The sequence below is a fragment of the Podarcis muralis genome, chromosome 3 (genome assembly GCF_964188315.1).
Source record: "Podarcis muralis chromosome 3, rPodMur119.hap1.1, whole genome shotgun sequence".
NCBI classification, from domain to species: Eukaryota; Metazoa; Chordata; class Lepidosauria; order Squamata; family Lacertidae; genus Podarcis; species Podarcis muralis.
In genome coordinates, this window is record NC_135657.1 from 34,614,298 (window position 1) to 34,634,616 (window position 20,319).

At 45.7% G+C, this 20,319-nt stretch overlaps 1 long non-coding RNA gene and 1 other non-coding gene across 2 annotated transcripts; both read right to left on the reverse strand.

Moving 5' to 3' along the window:
* Positions 1 to 649: 649 nt before the first annotated feature.
* On the reverse strand, positions 650 to 6,337 carry LOC144327230 (uncharacterized). The gene is made up of 2 exons (XR_013392167.1): positions 6,006 to 6,337; positions 650 to 1,810 (listed from the first exon to the last, which is right to left on the reverse strand). It is a non-coding gene; the product is annotated as an uncharacterized LOC144327230 (long non-coding RNA).
* TRNASTOP-UCA (transfer RNA opal suppressor (anticodon UCA)) lies at positions 6,292 to 6,378 on the reverse strand. The gene has a single exon. It is a non-coding gene; the product is annotated as a tRNA-Sec (tRNA).
* Positions 6,379 to 20,319: the final 13,941 nt, after the last annotated feature.

A 20,319-nucleotide genomic window follows, 5' to 3' on the forward strand; every position in this document is an offset into this window, starting at 1 on the left:
CATTAAATATAATTTTTTGCAGCAGAGTGCATCATAAAGCACAAAAATCTTAATGTCACACATTGCACTTAGCACATCAATTCGTTTGATATAAGAGCAGGAAATGGGTCCTTTTATTACTTATTTTCATTCAACGGGCTGCCTTGTCCTTCAAAGCCTGAACTGAAAATATAAATCTGTGCTGTATCATCTCATATGAGGGGTTGTCAACCTTTGGGGGCCCACTGACATTGTTGTTGTCATTGTTGCGTTTAGTTGCTTTACTCACAAAAAATGTCTCAAAGTGACTTTACACAGTATAAACACTTAAACCAATTACAAAAAAAAACAAAAAACCAGCAAAAACTTTAAACACATCTATACAAATAAAAAGGCAGGCCATAGGGAACCTGCTCCACTAAAAGGGGTGAAAAGTACTCAGAACCCTTCAAATCAAGGGCCAAAAGCCGGGCGGGGGGAAGGTTTCGTCTTGCACCTAAAAATAAAGATGATACCATGCAAACCTCCCTGGAGAGAGGTTTCTACAAGTAGGAAGCCCTGTTTATATGTTGACACCTTCTGGACCTCCTGTGAACATGGGCTTCAAATGAAAAAATGCAGGGCCTGGGTCAGGTCATGTGGGGAGAGGTGGAATTCTGGCGTTTTTGTAAAAAAAACTTTGGGGTTTGTCTCAAAAAAGCTCAGCAGTTTTGGTGGTTTCCTAAAAGAAAGCTCCACAATGTTGGGGTCTTCCACTTTCGGGGTGTCCTGGTTTTTACTTTTTGAAATATGGCAACCCTAGCTTTGTGGGCTACCAAGGACACCACTGACCCTGCAGGGAGGGCTTTTTTCATCCAGAACTTTCCGGAACACAGTTCCAGCACCTCTCAGGTGGGCACCATAGCCATTACACAAGAACAAGGGTTTGCGGTGAGTTCCAGCACCTCTTTTTCTAGAAAAGTGACACTGCCTGTGGGTGACACATTGGTGACCCCAGCCTCATAAAACTTTCAGTGGCTTGTTCATAGGGTTACATTATTTGTGGGAAGGCATTACTGGTAAGTTTGATCAGGGATGCATTAGCACATTCATATGCATAAAAGCAAACTATATTCGGAGCATACATTTTAAGAGACCATTCTCCACTTTTTCTTCATAATGGCATATGATTACCTTGCCTGTACTTTGTAGCAAAAAAAATAAAATAAAATAGTTCTCCTTCCACGGTGGACTGGAAAGGAGTGGAACAGCTTGTGCTAGCGCAGCTAATTTTCACTTACAAATTGCAAATAACCAAGTAATTAGACTGTAGAGATCTTTCTGTGTGTTTCTGACGTAAGATGGAGATTTGGATTGATAGCAATAACCCCGCTTTCTGCAGGCAAGGGAAACTCTATGAAGATGGTCCACTCCTGGAGACTTATGGAATTTGAATGTTCTGGAAGGTTTTCTGACTCACAAGGCTGGTGATTTCTGTTGAGGTCCTGGTCTCACTGTGAAATGGGGAGATGCGAAGGTCCATGGACACAGCTGTCCCCTCTCGTCACTGCAGAGCCTCTGTGGCTCCCTGGTTCTCTGGGAAGCTGAGGGCTATGAAGATGGCCTCACGACACCTGCAGCACAAGTGGTCCAAGTCTCATTGTTATGTACTGAAGTTCTCACCCTGGGCCAGCAAGGGAATACTGTAGATAGTTCAGGTCCACATATGCAAATAAGGGATCGAAAGTGACGTTCAGTGATTGGATAGTTACAGAAAGTTGTTACAATTACCTTGTTCTGGAGCTCTATATAAGCAGGCTGGCTGAACCCTTCAGTTCAGTTCTGTTCTGGCCTGTGAATAAACAAGAGCTGTTTGAAGAATCACTGTGTCGTCTGATATGTTCACCCACAACTTAACACTCATAGCAAGGACAACCAAGTTCCTGCCTGATTACATGATCACGCAAGATGGTGATGAAGGTGGCAAAGAAGCAGCTTACTTTATAGCCTCAGTTTGCCATCCAGTAGAGTTGTTTTTTGAGCAGTGAAGGGGCTGTGGTAATCGAGCCAAACTAATTTGGTTCCCTATCCTAATTTGGTAGGATAAAATCACTTGGATTTGCACCAACCTTGCAGCTTGTGACAGTTCCTGAGGAGGTGTTTCAGACCACGCCTGCTCGGGTGTGGTGGGCTGGGTTTCATGTGGCCAGATGCTTGGATCTGCACAGCCACTTTTGACCCTCATCCTTCCTGGGAAATATGATCTAGCCAGAATGGGGAGACCGAGTGGGTCTAGGGTGTGGTGAATGCCTCTTTACAACAGAGAGTGATACCTGCTTCCCTTAAAGAGCCATTGTTGAGGCAACTTCTTACAAAGCGCCACCCTGCCAAGATCTTCAGGTGCTTGATGACTGCCCAATTGCAAATATCCCCATCCTCTGAATTTCATAGATCTACAAGCAGTGCTTTTTTTCTCGAAAAATAGCTGCTGGTACTCACCACGAAGTTGTTACAGTACCACACTTTTTAACCAAGAGAGAGAGAAGTGCCGGTACTCACCGCGAAGTTGTTACAGTAAGTGCCACTCTTTTTAACAACAACAAAAGAGAGGTGCTGGTACTGCGTACCCCCTGGAAAAAACCACTGTCTATAGGTCTGCCGTGGCACTGCATTCTGGGTAAATTAAGATGCCGAGTGGCTTCTGAGGATGCAACCCAGCTTGGCTTCACCGAGCCAAGTCTTAATGCCACCCAATGACCACTAAAATCTGAGGGCCTGGCAAGGAGGGCAGTACCAGTCGCAGATTACCAAATAGGCACTGGCCTTTCAGGGGCCCTGCGACAATGGATCAAAATAATATTGATTTGATTATGAAACAAAAATACAAAGATGTATTAGGAGATAATTTGCAAAGGGGCCTCCCAAGATTTCAACTGCCTAGGGGCCTCCTCAGGATTTAATCTGGCATTGTACACTGTGTTGCTTCCACAACTATGACAGCAGCAGAAAAATGTGTGGCCACAACTGAGGATGGCCCACCCGTGGCACTACTCTAATGTCTTGTGCCGGGCCTGCTGTACAGTTCAAACTCAGCTCAATACAAAGCACGCAACCTCCTATTTATGTGTTGCTTACAGGACGGGAGCAGCTGAATAGACTTCGATTGCTTAGATTTAATCTCAAACGGCTTCTTGAATAAAAACACCAGACAGACACAAAAGCGTGCTCATTTTCTAACCGCACATTTAAAAGGACTTATTATGCTCATTTATGAAACTGACATCAAGATTAGCTGTTCTGAGTTGCCAATTTGACGAACAAAGACTCTCTTTCCAAAGCTACCTCTGGGGACAATGAAACCCCATCACCAAACTTCATATTGTTCAGTGTTTAAAGGGCTACCATAGTGCTTTTGGACTCAGAGAGTTCATTATGGGCCATGGCCCCAGACATGCTGATTTGCAGAAACAGATGGAATTGTGCAAATTAAATAGCCATCTGGAATTCGCTGTGCTCCCAAATTGCATTGTGGGACAGTCAAACAAATGTCAGAGAAGCGTACAAAAAGATTCTATGAGATAGGAGAGCACGGGAGGGTTGGAAAATACAGGAATGTAGAACCCAGCTTCTTTGTAAATACAAAATTCTAGGCAAGGCAGTAGTGGATGTTTCCTTTCTGAATACAACACAGGATCACTTTCCTGTTAAGAATGAACGGTTCTTAAAAATGCAGAACAGCTGAAATTTGTTTGTATGTTTCAGATATTTTATACACCGCCCTTTCCCCAGCACAAGGTGGCCTACAGTACATCATACAACAGAAACATTAAAATAAAATACAACAATAAAAAAACATTAATGTAAAATATAACAGAATAAAATCATTCATCCATGCATGCATGCATGCAAAACAGCAATAATAAGCCTAAGCTGCAACTGATCAATATTATGGGGTTCCAAAGTCCTGGAAAATATAAACAAGTTTTGCCTGTTATCTAAATATAGCTAGTGTGGACAACTGCCGTATCTCAATGGGAAGGGTTCCATAAACAAGGCACCACCACTGAGAAGGCCATGTTTCGTGTCACCACCTTGCTGCTACGCTGGTCCTCAAGATCACAAACAATGTCTCTCTGGCAGATCTTAAGACTTGGGGTGATGGCTATTAGGAAACATATTATGTCATGTAAACAGAACCCAGGTCATTTAGGGCATTGCATTCCATCAACACCTTGTACTGGGCCAGGTAGTCTACAGTGCAGTACCTTCGGCATTGGACTGATATGGTGGCAGCCCAATAACAACTTGGCTGCAGTATTCTGCACCAGCTGCAACTTTTGGACTATTTTCAAGGGAAACCCCATGTAGAATGCATCACAGTAGTCTATACGAGAGACTATTAGTCTGTGGATAATTAAGACCAGGCTATCCGTGTGCAGCTTGACACACACCTAATCACAGAACAGGCTACCCACCTCATTCCTGGGTCCGAGAACCACTGACCCACAGAACCTTCATCTTGTTGGGATCCAGCTTTAGTTTATGGGTCCTCATCCAGGCCATTGCAGTAGGTGGGTCTGATTCTGTGCTATAACTAAGGCCTGCTGGCCCGCCAGGAGTGCCACAAAACCCAGCTTGCCTGCCCACATCATTCACAGCACTGGGTCACATGCTGGCTGCCCATGTAACAAGCCTTCCTACATCACCTTTTAAAAATGTGGGACTAATTTGCTGATTCAGAAAGCAGCAACATTGGGATCATGGACGAGGAACAGTTAACTTTGGACCTGGGAGGTTATCTATTGATGTATGCATTTATTACAGAGATTTTCAGCTCCCATCCTTGGAACAAGTTCCCAGGGTGTCGTACAAAGGATCAAAATATAATTACAACAATTCAAGTATATAAAGAGCGTTACCAAGAGCAGCAGACTCTAAATGAACAGCAAGAACCCATCAGCCCAGCAGAGATAAAATGGATTAAATTAAATTAAATCGGGAAAAGCCTGGGAAAATACAAACAAATGTTAGATGCTGAAATAGCATAATTGGGGAGCCACCACCAACTTGCCATCTCCCTGGTAACCACTGCCCCATCTCGGATGGTTGGAAGCCAAAAAACTTTGTTAAAGATCTGACACAGGCCATTAGAAACCCTATACCCAGGCCAAAAAGGAGTTTACAAGGTTAAGATGAGCACTTTTAATTGCGCCCAGAAGCAGACCAGAAGTCAGCGCAATTGACAGATCACCAGCACAATACGATCCTAACCCACCTGAGAGACAGCATGGTGTAGTGGTTAGAGCATTGGGCTAGGATCTTAGAGACCCTGAGTTGAAACCCCCAGTCAGCCGTGAAGCTCACTGGGTGATCTCTGGGCGATCACTGTCTCTCAACCATAAAACAGGAAGGGGAAGAAGCATGTACACTGATTTAACATACACCCCCTTCAGCTCCTGACACTGAAATAATATAAGCATAATAATTATAATTTACAAATAATAGAAATAACAGCCAGTCCCATTCTGGTGTTATCAGCAAAAATCTCGGTTTGGCCAATATAGTTGTTGATTGGCCTCACTGCAGCCTCCCTTTCAGGTGTGTTGTGAGGATAAATCACTGAAGGGTGCTAAAGCATAAATACAATATTTGCCCATCTGCCTTAATGAGGATTGAGTAGAGATCTCCTCTCATGCAAATTTCATAATGGTCATCAAAAGTAAAAAGTCCAGGCTTCTTAAACCTGATTTGGAGCAGCAGTGTGAGGACTGACTGCCCTTTTTCTAATGTTCCGCAGTTTGAAGTAACTCCACTGCTTGAAGTAAGGGGCGAATAAAAAAGTTACAGCTTTGCAAAATTAACATAGAAGCTTATATAGTTACCTAATGCTGGGGGTTTTTTCCGCCTAGCCTCCACGTCTCTAGTTACTATACAATATTTTGGACGCTTTCCAGGAATGCTTATTTTTATTTTGTCGGTTTGTATGAAGAAACATGCAGGTGAGAATCCCCTCCTGTAAGGTGAACAGGTACAGCCAGCAGACTTACCACCTTCCCTGCTGCTTCTGAGAATTTAGCATTTCAGTTGAAGACAGCTGCTGTTTTATACTACTGGCAGTTTTTAATGGCTCCCTGCTTCCATGCTATGGTGGTTACCCGTGATATACTGTATACCAATAGAGGCTGGTTCAGAACATGAGAAGAAAACAAGTAACGTTTGCTGCTGTTTCTCTTTATTAAAAAAAAAAAAACCTGCACAATTTTGGCACTACTTGTTTTAAACCACTGCACATTCGTTTTTCTGAAAATAAACAACTAAATGCATTTGCTCATTCGCCCGAAAGGTGGAATTGAACCACTCTGTCGCTAAACAGCTACAGGTTTGAAGCCTGCACCCCAGACCACTGAGGATCATCCGGGCATCAAAGACGTAGCAGTCTTTCGGTATATAAACCTCTCGCTTTGCATGTACTTCCAGCATACAACGAGCATGCAAGCAAACGGCGGAGCAATTCTAGTCGGGTCTGTCGTCCCTATAGTACCTGGCTAGGCAATGTCTTTCTCGTGTGTGACTCTATCTCTTTCTTTATTAATATTTTCTGACTATATACCCTCAAACCTTTGCAGTTTGTTCTCATTTTAGTTCCCGCAATCCCTTCATGCAAATATCCCTGATGCTCATTGGCTTACTCCCTCCTTTATGGCCGGGCTTCGGAAGAAGAGGAGCGTGTTAAAGAGACAGCACCGCTTTTCTGGAGCGTCTCCGCGTGGCGGTTTGCTGGGCGACGGCGGGCAGCTGGTCGAGAGCAGCCCTCCCTCGTAACCCGCCTGCATCGCCACTCGCTGCTTAGGCACATGCATGAGCGCCCAGGGGCGCTTCAGAGCACCCTCCATGGGTGCCTTAAGGTCACGATGGGGGCGTAAAGCACTCTTGTGGGTTTCTGAGCAGAAATGCGGGCTCTGGTCTGCTCTTATATCTTCCTGCCCTAGGGGGAGACTCTGCTGCTTGAATATATTGACATGACAGGCGGTATATATGAGGAGGGAACTGTGCTCTGCATGTGCTCAGAGGCAAGCTCACCCCGGGCTCAGGCTATGATTTGTGGGCGCACTCTGCATTTGCTCAGAGGTAAACTCATCATGTCACAGATTTCTGCATTTGCTCAGGACCAAGTTCATCCAGGGCTCAGGCCTGGAGGTTTCTCAAGGCTGAAGCGCATCCATTGTCCTCTGGGCCTGCTGGTTGGTGGGCATCCGTACGTCTCTGGAGACGATGGAGGGGTGCTCCTCTGGGGGTGAAGTCAGTGCAGAGGGAGGAAGCTAAGCTGAGAAAGGGGTTAAAGGTAAAGGGACCCCTGACCATTAGGTCCAGTCGTGGCCAACTCTGGGGATGCGGCGCACATCTCGCTTTATCGGCCGAGGGAGCCGGCGTACAGCTTCCAAGTCATGTGGCCAGCATGACTATGCCGCCATAGGCGCCGACTCCATGGGGCTTGAGGGGGCCCGAGCCCCCTCAAAAATTCGTTTGGGGGGCTCCGCCCCCCCAATAATCTCCGGCGCCCCTCCAGCAGAGCGCCATCGCCGCCCCTCCCCCAGCCCAAAATGCACAGGGAGGGGCGGGCTGCATGCCTCCTGCCCTCCCTCCCGAGCAAAAGCTCCACCCAATTTCCTTTGGAGCTGATTAATAGGCGCAGCACGCTCTCCCCTATTCGCTCACGAGGAGGCGGCGCCACTTTATTTGCATATTCATGAGCTTATTTATTATTCATGAGCTTTCCCGGGCCCCCCCAATATTTTTTATAAGTCCGCGTCCCTGTATGCCGCTTCTGGCAAACCAGAGCAGCGCATGGAAACGCCGTTTACCTTCCCGCCAGAGCGGTACCTATTTATCTACTTGCACTTTGACGTGCTTTCAAATGGCTAGGTTGGCAGGAGCAGGGACCGAGCAACGGGAGCTCACCCCGTTGCGGGGATTCGAACTGCCAACCTTCTGATCGGCAAGCCCTAGGCTCTGTGGTTTAGACCACAGCACCACCCGCATCCCCTCGAGAAAGGGGTTGGTGCCCCCCAATTTGCTCCCACCCATCACTGAAGAAATTCAGCCCTCCTTTATAGTAAGGCTGTTCTTCTTTGGCGATCACTCGTAGCCAAGTAAGATTGTCTTCCATAAACACGGTTTTAACAATGAGTCCGTAAGTGACTGTGGAGGCCAATTCTGGACCCACACGTCCTTCCCCAGTGGGGACATTGGTTTCTGGGTGGGAGCTGATCACGGTGTGGATTTACCAAGCATGCCTTCCTCTTAGCACGTTTCTCCCTTTCGTCCTGAGTTCAAGCATCTTCAAAGCCCATGACACCTTTGGTAAAGGCTGTTCTCCAACTGGAGCACTCACAGGTCAGTGTTTCCCAGTTGTCGGTGTTTATACTACATTTTTAAAGATTTGCCTTGAGTCTTTAAACCTCTTTTTTTGACCACCAGCATTATGCTTTCCATTTTTAAGTTTGGAATAGAGTCGTTGGAAGACGATCATCATGCATCTGCACAACATGACCAGTCCAACAAAATTGATGTTGAAGAATCATTGCTTCAACACTGGTGATCTTTGCTTCATCTAGTACACTGATATTAGTGTACAGTATCAGTAAGGCTGTTACTGGGTAATTGGACATACAAGAGTTGTTTGGCTGTTCCTGCAAGTGGAATATTGTGTTATTATGAAATGGCTTCTGAGAGCCAAGCTGGGGAACTTGCAGCCCCTCCATATCTTGTTAGACTCCGACATCCATCAGCCCTAGCCAGTGTATCTAATGGCAGGGGATGATGGGAGCTGTAGTCCAAGGGTCCCAGATTCCCCACCTATTATTCTTCAGCATTACCTTCATTGGACTGGTCATGTTGTGCGGATGCCTGATTATCATTTTCCAAAGGAACTACTCTATAGTGTGGAAAGCGAAATGCCGGTGGACAACAAAAGAGGTCTAAAGATTCTCTCAAGGCAAATCTTTAAAAATGTAGTATACGCACATAACTGGGAAACACTGGCCTGCGATCGCGCTCGGATTGGAGATGGAGAACAGCCTTTGAAGAAGCAGCACGAACTTAGGGCGAAACGTGCCAAGAGGAAGGCACGTTTGGCAAACCTTCACTGTGATCAACTCCCGTCTGGAAACTTAAGTCCCCACTGTGGAAGGACGTGTCGATCCAGAATTGGCTTCCACAGTCACTTACGGACTAAGGGAAGCCAATCTTCCTCGATCGCCAAAGAAAGCAGCCGGGGGTCCCTTCCAAGATGCTGCTGGACTCCCAATTCCCGCCAGCAGCCACGGGCTATTTAGTCAGGCCTGCCCAGAGACTTAGAAAGTGGAGGTGATTTTAACGTTCCAATACTTTCACTTTCGCAGGTTCTAAAGCACTCGTGGCGAACTGCCCCTTGCTTTCCTCGTTGTATCTTTGCAGCGCTCTGCAATCAAGCGGCGCAGAAAGGGCGCGGAAATAAATGAAGTTACGCATTTGCAGCCCGGCCTTAGCTGGAGGGGCGCGCCGCGTTTGGCCGCCCCTGGCTGCAGAGTGTCCCCGAGGGGGCTAAGAAGGTCACCGGTTCCCCGTCCTGATCTGCACTCGGGTCAGAGGGAGGCGCTGCGAGTGGGAAAGGGCGTGCCTTCCCTGCCGATTCCCAGAAGGAGCGGCTCCGGTTTCCCCTCGGGCGCTGCTTTCCCTCCCCCCTCCGCCGGGAAATGAGAGCCGCTTCTTGGGCCTGAGCTCCCCCGCTCTCTCCTCGGCCCGGGTCGCCGAGTTCCTGCCGAGACGAGCCTCGGGTTTCTTTCCCCCTACATGCTCCCGCCGGAGCCGGTGGCGCAAGTCAGCTACCGGGACGCCTGAGGCCGCGCCTTCCCACGCCTACCTAGAGATTTCCAGTGTGGGATTTTGTTTGCATTATTGGACATAATCATCACCATCATTTTTATCATCAGGTTTTATTTTATTTTAATACATTTCAGTAAAGAATTTATAACCTGCTCTTTCCCTTCCCAATATAGGCAGGAATGGCTTTGCTGACAGAGAAGTCAAATAATAACCTAAAAAGTTAATTAGGCATGTCCAGGCCTCCTCTTAGTTCAATGTTTGTTGGCTTAGGACCTTAAGAGCTACCAAGAACTTGTCATTACTGAGGAGATCGCTAATAACGGTGGACAAACAGTGCTTACTATCCAGAAAAGGAGAGGCCGGGCTCCAGTCTGTCTGGAAACAATGCCGTTATGATTTTTGGAAGCGGCTTCCCCCATCCTCTTTTCATTGTTATATGGGGGCTTCTCTGGATTACATCCAAATTGGTTGCACTTTACATTTATTTATTTAGGCACGTTATTGTACAGTATCCCTCCCTTTGCAGAAGCCAAAAGGCAGTCTACAACAAAATCAAAACAGAATAAGAATACGTAAAAATATACAAAATAACACAAAGCAGTAAAGTACAAACAGTTCATAATTCACTGAGTAGCAATTCACCAATAGCAGCAATAGCCACCAATCCTCCTTTTTTTAAAAAAAGGTAGTCTTTTTTTGTCTGCAGGCATCTTGCAGAGTCCCTTGCTAAGCATTATCTTATGGTGCCAAATGGCCACCAAAGAAAAGTGGGTCTTGTCCTGTCAAAAAACAAACAAACGAAAACTATGAACAGATGGGGCCAGACTTATCTTAGTAGGGAGGGAGTTCCACGTGCAATGAGCACTGACAAGGCGATGAACTTGTGCCATTGGTTTCAAAGGGTCCTAACTTAGTTTGAATCCAGCGGTCTGAATTTGTTTATTGCATTTATGGTTTCCCCCCTTTTAAGAAACTTAGGACGGTTTGCACAGTTCTGCGTACCCTTGTTTTATCACAACAACCCTGTGAGGTAGAGTAGCCTAGAAGCGAGAGATTGGTTCAAGTTCAGCCAGTGAATTTCATGGGAGAGTAGGAATTTGATCTGCCTTGTCCTTATTTGACAATCTAACCACTATCCCACACTAGCTCTGTAGTGGTGGTGGGAGAAAGTGACAATGAACAGGCAGAATGACACTTTCAACCCGTTTTTTTGTTTTTGTTTTTACTACTAAATTTCTCGGAATGAACAATAGCAATGGAAACAGGTGTGGGACCCAAATTAAGCCCTGCTGAAAGATAGGCTGCCAATTACCATTGAGCTTCCCCTGCAGGAGAGTTTTGGTGCAGGGTTGCCACCTTTTTCGCTGATCCCTGCTCCTGTGCGTTTAACCACAGCATGTCATGTTGTTGGAAGACTACCTGGAGCCCCCGTGAAACAACAGAAAGCAGTAAAGTAATACTGTATTATATTTCAAAGGAAAATACTTCAGGTTCACACACAAGGCAGGGACAAGGGTTGGGCAAGGGAAACACATTGCCTTAGGGAATTCCTACTGTATTTATCCTGGCGCAATTCCTGAAAGCTACAAGAAGCAGCATGTTCGCTTGGAAGTGATGATTGATGATGTTCTCAGCCCAAAGGTGTTGGACCCTGCTGACCTTCTAGATGTAAACCAGAAACATTGCCGAAGAGCAATCACAATTCCGGTGTTGGGTTACTTTTCAACTTTCTCATCTGTTCACCCTCCTACCTTGGTTTTGCTTTTGCTTCTGATATGCATAGTCTAATCTTAAAGTCACAGCACTTCATATGTCATCAGGGTGAATATGTGGATGTGGAGATGTGTCTCCATGGCAGATCTCGATTCTTTCCTATTTGGTTTTGGATACGACTAAACAACAAAAATTTGCCCAGGCTGTGATGCGAGTGGCGCTCTGGTCTAAACCACTGAGCCTAGGGCTTGCTGATCAGAAGGTTGGCGGTTCCGCGACAGGGTGAGCTCCCGTTGTTTGGTCCCAGCTCCTGCCCACCTAGCACTTCGAAAGCATGTCAAAGTGCAAGTAGATAAATAGATACCACTCCAGTGGGGAGGTAAACAGCGTTTCCGTGCACTGCTCTGGTTCACCAGAAGCGGCTTAGCCATGCTGGCCACATGACCCGGAAGCTGTCTGCAGACAAACGCCGGCTCCCTCGGCCAGTAAAGCGAGATGAGCACCATAACCCCAGAGTCGTCTGCGACTGGACCTAACGATCAGGGGTACCTTAACCTATTTGCCCATGCATTTGAACATCATTATTATTAGGAAAGGGGAAAAAATATTTCATCATGAAGATGAGCTACCAAAGCTGTTGTCCACAGTCTGTATTGTTAGAAATCCCTACAAATTCAAAAGAAATTCTCCCAAAGATTTTGCAGTAAAGGCCCATAGCTCAATGGCAGATCAACCACATAGAATTCAGAAGGTCCTCTGTTCAATTCCCCGCACCTCCAGGTACATCTGGGAAAGAGTCCTGTCTGAAACCTGGTAGACCTGGCTCCAGCCAGTATAATACTGAGCTTGATGGACCAATGGTGTGTGTCTCTGTAGCAACTTTGGGATTGTTCTTAGAGAGATGGGGGGAGGGATGCTCCCCCTTTTTGAGAGGCAACATGGGATCACAGAGGTTTCCTATCACCATGTCTTAGCTCACTTACTTGGACCATCCAAAAATACGAACAATATACGGTATGTTGCAGATTACTGATCCAAACTCTTTACTTGGGACACTCCTTGGTCCAATGTACATTAATCCATTGGGTTGGGTCTGGTGGGGCAGACATGTGGAGGAGCCTGCTTTGAGGTGGGAATAGGAGACTAGATGACCACTTCCTTTGTTCAAGCCTGGCTATTCTGTTACGAAAAGCTCCATATCCAGAGAACATTCAACTTTCTCTTTATGATATGTGTAAAAAACCAGACACTGTGTAAGCTCCTTGGGGCAGGGGGCATCGTGTGTGTGTGTGTGTGTGTGTCATGCACATAGAGGGCACTGTGCAAACTAAAACCCAGGCATTCTTTTTCAACGGCTCATTGCAAGAGGCCAGAGATGCTTATTTACTTTGTCTAGAGGAGTTGCAGAACAAGTCGCAGAAACTTATTTGTGTGTGTGTGTGATCGTCATCAGTACCTAGTACTCATTAGGACAGAAACTACCTGATTTTCTTTTGTGCTATTGGTTCAGTATTATTATGTCTACTTCAAAAAAATAAAATACATAAACCCTTCTAAAGGACATTCTGGTTCTAGCAGCCTGTCTGAATGTTTCTAGGCCTTTTCATTGCTTTGGGCTTGTGCCCTTCCCTGTCTCGTATAAGTGCCACTGATTTTGTGTCATTCAGCCTTTATCATTAAATAATTATTTTGGGGTGAAGTGCCGGGAAGGTGGGGGGTTGAAAGGGCTGCTATTTTTAGCCAAAGCAATGAAATCTCAGCTGCTGGTGACGTTGGTGCTGAAATGTCAGTGTGAAACAGATTGGAACAAATTAAGAGTGTGGTGCCGTCATCAAGAGAGCCAGGCTGCCTGCCAGTGGGCTTGGCTTAGATGCATTGCAGAGAGAGCCTAGGTGGGGTGTGGGGAAAGAGACTCAGGAACAAACAATACCCATGAACACCCCCCCCCCAAAAAAAAAGGTCAAAGAAAAAGCACCTTTAGATGTGTCATGCCTGCATTATTATGGTTGAATAGAAAAGAGGGATCCAGTGGTAAATAAGATCTTAGGAACAAACTGCGTTATTTCCAGGTTGGTTGTGATTTTGAACAAACTGGGTCAAGTCCTTCTCTGATGTCACACCGATGACTCACGTCAAGGAACAAGGTAGCCTTTGTGCCTTGTTGCTGTTTTTCTTGGATGATGCAAATGTGGGAATGAGGGGGCAAGTTTCAAAGCAATTAGATGTTATGTGATTTCATTAATTCTTGATGGTCGGTTCCAGGAGCTCTCAGGAACTGAGCTGGAAACAGGAAACTTTTGATATGTTGAAACTGAGCTGCAGGGAAAGAGAAAAAAAATATCTTCATTTAATACCCCCACATGCTCCCCAGCAAAATGAAAAGTGGGAAGCATCTATTCTAGACCATTTGTTTATGTGCTTTCAACTGATAAAATAAAATGGAACATCTCAGTCGCCTTTATTCATAGATATGCCTTGGCAAATTAGTCTTTGTTATGCAGCATTTCTGAAAAACAAAGTTGTTAGGTTTTGGTTTTTTTAAATCAGATGCTTAGCTCTTCTGTTGAAATCAGACAATTTGATATTCCAGAAGTTCACCCTCTAACTTTTGGAGAGTGACTGGTGGGAATGGTGATTGGGGGACAGAGGTGTTGTGCTTGTCCCTGCAGCTCTCCTTCCCGGATCAACACCTAAGAAGAATACCTGTGTAGAGACATCAGAGAATTCCTGCTACAAATCTCAAAAATTGGAGAAACCACGAATCTTTAACATGCATAAAACCACCGTACATTTGTAGTGTAGAGATTGGGTAAATTTGGTTTATTAGGTCCAGAATGAGCATTCGTCCTCCCACATCTCACCTCTTTCCTAATGGGCTGTTTCAGCACTTCTAGCACAGTTTCCCATTACATCCACACTTGGAAACCATGGTTTAATCATACCAGGAAATGGTGGCTTAACCCGGATCTGGTTGGTAAGCAGGGATTCCGGTGGTGTCCAAACTTTTTTCAAAGAGGGCCAGATTTTATGAAGTCAAGGGCCGACTAAAGGGCCAACCAGAGTTGTTGACCTTTATTTTAGGACTGAAGTTATTGAGCTTTTTTAATGATTTTACCAGGAAATAAGCTGCCACAAGGGCTGAATTAAACCAACCGGTGGGCCGGATTAGACCCCCAAAACGGACTTTGGACATGCCTAATTAAACCATGATATCAGTGCTGAAGAAGGCTGTGCCGTAGGAGGAGAGGGGAACTGGTACATGAGCAGCTTTTTCAAATATGGACACTTCACTGCCAAGATTAAATTTCCTGTTGGAAATGAAGTCTATGAATTGAACTCAGGATGCGCTTAATGCTGCCAACATGGAGTATGTGGCAAAAAAATATATATCAAGCCTTCTATTACTGTACAATAATCATTCCTTGAATGGTTTTTTTGTGTGTAGAATTTGCTACTGGCTACTGTTTCAGAGTGAGAGATGATACTGGAATAAAGGGGCTATTCTGTAAACTGATCTTATCTCACTGGATTCAGGTAGGTGGCCACAGTCAAAATATATATATATAAAAAAAATTGTCCAGTAGCACCTTAGAGACCAACTGAGTTTGTTCTTGGTATAAGCTTTTGTGTGCATGCATACTTCTTCAGATACTGCTACTGGACACTTATCTCACTGGGTTTGCCCAGATTCTAACTTGTCTGAATTAATTTTAAGATGTATTTTAATTAATTGATGTCTGTTTTTATGCATATTGTGTTGTTTTTATGATGTTAGCCACTCTAAGCCTGGCCATGGCTGGGAAGGGCAGGTTACAAATAAAATAATAATAATAATAAGAAGAAGAATAATTATTATTATGTCAGTTAAACACCTTTTCATGGAATCCAGGTCCATGCCTTTTGCTTCAGTTTGAGAGGTCCTCTATGGGCAGCCAGCAGAGGAAGTGTACTGAAGCATTTGCTTATTTATCAGTCTCACACCTGATGGTCAGAAATAGCTGAGTTACCATAAGGAAGAAGGGAAAAAGGATGTTAGTTGTTTAACTGAATCATTCCCATATTGTTGGTGCTGATAAGGAAGGACACCTGGCAGATACTCACAGGGAGTTGTAAGAGGAGAGGAATTTTTGCACTGAGGTAATTTCCTAACATTTGTTGTGTGTCCCTCTGCTGGTAACAGTCTACATGCTTTTCCATTTTGTGCCTGGGAATTTCTCATAGATTAGTCCAGAGTCCTGCTGGATTAAGAAGGCAGTATTATACAACAATGTAGCCAATGTCGTGCTCTCCAGCCCTTGTTGGACTCCAGATCCCATCAGCTAGGGCCAGCATGGCCAAGGGTCTGAGATGAGGGGTGTTGTAAGCTAGCAACATCTGGAGGGCACTACATTGGCTGTCCCTGTAGCTATCCTGAAATAAGCTCCATGGAACATAGTGGGTGGGACTTACTTCTGAGTAATTATGCACAGAATTGTTCTGTTATCTGTTCAACAAGCCAAATCTATACAAGAGAGGGAAACCTGAAAGGTTAAGAAAATCATGTTTTAGCTTACAACTAAAATATATTTTATTGGGTTTTTTCCCTGATAATTTTTTTATTTTCCAAAATAATAAAACTTTTATAATTTAAATACAATAGCTGGGCACAAGTTTAGTAGCTGGTGGGAGAGAATTGTTATCCAACAAAGGTATTTCTCTTTATAACACCTTTTGCTACCCTTCTAAGCCCAGTCAGTCGCTCTGAGATGGCTACACCGCAAATGTTGTTGAACCATACTTTGGAGAGTAGCTGATGTTTGTGATGAAAAATGTTTATGTAGGAACCACTTTTAAATTTAAAATCGCCATCATCAAATGCTCCAAAGCAATTTTATTTTTGTAGCGTTTAACAGCTTACCACACCTTACAATTCTTTACTGGGGTGGGATTCAATCACGTTCAGGCAAAATTCAGGTTGCACAGCTATGGTTGATGGGGAGGTCTTGAACAACAAACCTTCTTCCCCCAAGGAGAGGGATTTTTTTTGTGATAAATAAAATAATAGAGAAATGGACTGGAAAGCGTGGGATAGCAATTGCTTTCATGCAACGTCATCTCACCTTCCCACAATCAGAATGAATTTTCAATAAATAGCCAGGGTCTTTTACTCTCCCTGCAAACCAGTCAGGATGAATGCTCAGCACAACCAAATGGCTGGTAATGCCTCCAAAGAGGTTTCGCTTGGGGAGAAAGTTAAGTTCTGGCTGAGTTCTTTGCTTCTGGTCACTCAGGCTGACAGACAGTTGTTCTTTCTGAGTGTACTGGTATCTTCTGATAACAGGTCCTGCAGGGTTCTGTCGCCTTTTGAAATTTCAAAAACCTGGTTGCCTTTGTCCAACTTTTATAATCTCTTATCAGTGAATTTACAACTAGAACAATGAAGCATCTCTGTCTCAAAGCACTTTCAATTTTCTTTAAAAAGGATGTCTGTCTGTCCAACCCCAGGGAGTTTCAAAGCTGACTAATAATGTGAATCATGGTTTCATATATTGTCTGTCATGGAAGGCATAAGGGAGACACCAGGCGGGAAGCTCAACAAGACTCTTATTCTTACAGAACGGCAGCTGGAAACTCCGGGCTCCATCCAAATACCATTAAATTCAATGCCACCTAGCGGTGGGAAACCATATAATGAGACTAGCCACATGGTCTCCAAATTATTCACTGCGCACGCTGAAAATGTGTGGAAAAGAGGGCAGTGGCCACCATTATTAGATGTTCAGATTCCAGGTGGTAGTGTAAGGTGACTTAAATAACACACAATGTGTGAGGTACAGTGTAGTCAAACTACCACCTGAAATCCATCTCTGCTACCATTTGTGAGGCTTTATTGAAGCTCATTCAGATATGGCATTGGCCTCCAGTCCAGCTGAGTTGTGTAAATTACGTCTTTCCTATGTGTTGAAGAGGCTGTAAAGATATAGACACCCTGTATCGCTTATGGTAGACTTGGGATAAGGTTACTGGGCATTCCTTTTGACGTGTATTCATCAAATTGTACAGCAGCCCTTAGCATCCTCTGCTTGCTTCCCTATCTACATATGGAAGGGGTTACTAGGCCTCTGTCCCACAGTGTTATGATACTGAAGCTACTTGTGGCAATATGGCTCTGTGCCTAAAATCGGGGACCCTGGTCTTTTCACACTGCACACACAAGATGCATTCATACCTTCAGCTAAGCTTGTGAAGTTCAGGGGACAGCAGATGTGATCTGTCCAGGAGCTGCATCCCTTGGTGTGTTCTGCTACTTTAGGGGTTGTGGTGGGGTGCATATGTGCCCACAGAGGCCGTCCCTAGTACCCATGGGGTCCCCTCCCTTTCCAAGCTGCAATTCGAATTGAAAGAAGTATTCTCTTGTAGCTAGTAGAATAGGGAAACTGGGATGCAGGTGGCACTGTGGTCTAAACCACTGAGCCTCTTGGGCTTGCTGATCAGAAGGTCAGCGGTTTGAATCCTCGTGACGGGGTGAGCTTCTGTTGCTCTGTCCCAGCTCCTGCCAACCTAGCAGTTCAAAAGCATGCCAGCGCAAGTAGATAAATAGGTACCACTATGGCGGGAAGGTAAATGCGTTTCCGAGCACTCTGGTTTCTGTCACGGTGTTCCATTGAGCCAGAAGCGGTTCTGTGATGGCCTGGGAATCCGATTCAGAGGCCGAACTGGAGGAACCCCAGCCTGCACAGGAGTCCCCGCCTCCAGGGCCGGCTGAGCTGGGGCAGGGCCTTGGATCTGAAGCACCTGCACCTGTGCCGGATCCTCAGGAGCATGCACCAGGTGAATCCTCTCTGGCTCCGGAGGTGATTGAAGACACAGTGCCTACAGGTGCGCCTCTCCCAGCCCTGTCAGGGGAAGGTGAGTCTTCCCCTGGGTCCAGTAACCCTTCAGCCTCTCCTGAGCTGCAGAGGCTCAGGGCAGAGAGGCGGAGGGAACTGGTTTCTCCCAGGAGGAGTGCTCGCCTTAAGGCCAGGAGAGGTGGGTCTCCTGGGGGCCGGGACCACCCCTGGCATCAGAGAAGATAAAGGCGAGTCAGCCCGGTCCCAGGTTGCGGGAGCAACGTCGTTGAAGAGCTGTTTCGGCCAGCATCCAGTCCTGTTCCTCCAAAGTTCCTGTCCTTGCCCGGCTTCCCACTTCAGACCCCGCTTCACCTGTGGAGGACTGTCTGCCAACCCTCGACTCAAGTCCTGGACCTCGCCCCACGGTAATCTCCCCCTGGGACCAGCACAGGTTCAGTCATGCTGGCCACATGACCCGGAAAGCTGTCTGTGAACAAACGCCAGCTCCCTCAGCCTGAAAATGAGATGAGCACCACATCCCCATAGTCGCTTTTGACTGGACTTAACTGTCCAGGTGTCCTTTACCTTAGAATAGGGAGCAATGTGTGATTGGTTGCGGTGTGTGGACAGGGCCCACAACAGCTTCTCCCGTTTGCAAATGTTTCTGTGGGTCCAAAATGTTTGGCAACCCTTGCTCTCCTTCCTTTCATTTGTAGCAGGGCATGTATCCAAACAAGGACATTCCCTGTTGACCTGAGTCAACTGATCTCTGACCAATCGGTCTATCCCAGTGGCCATCTGTCCATAAGTCTTGGTGTCTCACAACTCCATTCATGTAAGGCCCTCTCAGGCTGCAATCCTATGAATGGTACTTGAATTCTATGCCCTGCTAAATTCTATGGATCTCCTAAATAAGCATGCATTGTATTTTGCTGCCAGTCACATATGGTCTACATGAGATGCACCCTTGCCATTGCCGCCCAATGCTGAGTTACTTGAACAAAGGCCTTCTTTGTATCAGAGGCAATCTTTCATGCATGTAGTGCCAAAGCTTGTTGTGTTCTTGCCCTTTTATCCAGCTTCTGGTCTTCCCCTTGTTTCCTCCACCCTCCAGACATCTGCCCACAAACTTCCAGCTCCCCTGTCCCACCTTCAGTAGGTCAGGTGTCCCAGTGTGGGAGAAATGAATCTCAACCACAATTGAGAAATGTGTGGTTTGAAAGGCTTCGTTTCATCTCTTTCTTTCATTTAGGTTGTCTGCATTCGGTATGATTAATACTGAAAGGTTATGTGCTACCGCCAGCTCAGATCAGAGCTGCAATCAGTAAAAGCAAGACTTGGAGATGGCTGCGGGGGGCTTGTTCGTGCATCTCATGCAATGCAACATTCCCTTGCCTGAACTTGGGAAACTTGGATCTCACTGCCTTGGAAAAACGAAACGAAACTGTGTTTATTTTGACTGATTTTAATCCAAGTCAGGGTTTGGGATTCAGTGTCTTTACGGCCAGTCAGCTAGTAAAATCCTGAAATAGTGGAGCTCAATGTGATATTCCTGTTATTTGTAAATACCCCCTTCTATGTTTTTCTGCATCTGCAATTCCTGACACAGTTTGTGACTGCTAAGCTCTTGTTTCCAGGTTGTGATCAATTCTGTGCGGCAGAGATACAGCCCGTGACTCACAAGCATTGAGTCACTGAACTGGAGCTCAGTGGTGTTCCAGCAGCAACACTTCAGCAGTGACGGAACAGGCTTGGCAATGAGAAAGCAGCCGCTACTCACTCCCAGCATGTACATGCCGCTAGTCAGTGGGGATCCAAATCCCCTTTCCTCTGATGCTTCTTACACACCAGCAGGCTCCTAAGGTAGCCTGAGGATAACTTCAATAACCACTGGGCAGGAGATGATCAGCTTAGATTGTACCTGCCTGATGCTTAGCTGCCCATTTCCCTTCCCTTCCCGCCCCCTGCTTCCACA